This window comes from Fukomys damarensis, unplaced genomic scaffold (genome assembly GCF_012274545.1).
Source record: "Fukomys damarensis isolate Sample0158 unplaced genomic scaffold, DMR_v1.0_HiC HiC_scaffold_1, whole genome shotgun sequence".
NCBI classification, from domain to species: Eukaryota; Metazoa; Chordata; class Mammalia; order Rodentia; family Bathyergidae; genus Fukomys; species Fukomys damarensis.
Genome location: NW_022900913.1, coordinates 38,832,195 through 38,833,509, shown reverse-complemented (window position 1 = coordinate 38,833,509; position 1,315 = coordinate 38,832,195). Strand labels below are relative to the sequence as shown.

At 48.5% G+C, this 1,315-nt stretch overlaps 1 protein-coding gene across 1 annotated transcript in view; it reads left to right on the top strand.

Moving 5' to 3' along the window:
* Positions 1-215: 215 nt before the first annotated feature.
* The window catches only part of Mocs2 (molybdenum cofactor synthesis 2), an 11,203-nt gene continuing 10,103 nt past the window's right edge, over positions 216-1,315 (top strand). Inside the window, exon 1 of the mRNA XM_010644019.2 lies at positions 216-283. The gene's annotated coding sequence lies outside the window, so the exon portion shown is untranslated. The remainder of the gene's footprint in view (positions 284-1,315) is intronic.

Here is a 1,315-nt window from a genome sequence, read left to right as displayed (position 1 = left end):
GCCAGCTCTTTATTCATTTCCACACCTATTTCCTTGTTTGCTTTCATCCCGTGACGAGATGGGAGGGAAAACTATACTTTTCCAACTACAGTGCGCCGCCAAGAGTCCCGGGAGGGGTTGAAGGTTGAGCGGGAGAGGGGAGGAGCTAGTTGTGCGCATGCTCCACCAGGGCGCGCGGGCGGGGCAACATGTATTTGCGCCTGCGCTCTGGTTCGGGCCGACTCCGCCTCTGCGGTTGTAGTTTGGCCTTGGGGACGCGGGCGGGATGGTACCCTGCTGCCAGGTAAGGGAGGGAGTGTGTTAGGGAGCGTACGTGGGTGCCTAGCTTTCCTGGATGTGCCTGGCACCCCGTCCCTCTGCAGACTTGGCCCTGGTCTGGCGGCCTTCCTCTTTCTCGCTTTCGACGCACACCCCCGACCGGCGCCTGGGTGCGGGTCGACGCCGCCCTGGTGGCCCCAGCCGCTTTGGGGACTTCGCTCCCGCCGCCGCAGGGTCCGGGCCGCTCCAGGGACTCAGGGGCCCCGGGCCCCGGGTCCAGGGCTGGCTTGTTTTTGAAGGTGCCCTGACCTTTTCAGGCTCTCTCTCAAATTACTCATTTTGACCACCATATATTTTTAATTTTCAAAATGCCTTTAAGAATTCTTGCGAACAAGTGCGCTTCACTTACAAAACCAGCATTATTTGCAGACCTGTGATTATTTCGTAGAGAGTAAGTTGTACTGAATGACAGGCGTTGTGATTCGCTTGGTCGGATCCCTCAGTTACCAGGCACAGCACAGGTTTTTTGCTAGGAAATACTAGTCTATCCACTTGGCTTTTCAACTGTCAGGTTTTGTATGTTGAGTAACTTAATCCCTGGCGACTGAGTCCAGTGTAATTGTAGACTGGCGTCAAAGATCATTGGGTAATTGTGAAAACAAGTGATTTGCTGACTTGGCTATTTATTTTGTTTTCATAATTCATCTCTCGGCACACATTTTGTTCACTGCTTAAGCTTTTCAAAAGTCGCTATAATTTTGTCAATTGAAATTAGACAGCATATTTTCTAAAGCGATGTAATTAGGATTATTGCACACTTAAATTTATAAAATTAAAAAGCTTTCAGAAATTACTTTGAATTGTTTAAAACAAAAAAATTACAGAAATCGAACTTGTAGATACATTGAAAAAAATTTTTTTAAGTCATGGATTGTACTCTGGCCCTTGTACTTGCAAGGCAGGTGGTATCACTGAGCTAAATCCCTGGCCCTTTGTTAAGTAAAGTTGTACCCGCCGCCCCCGCCACCCCCCGCCATTTTTTTTTTTTTTTTTTTTT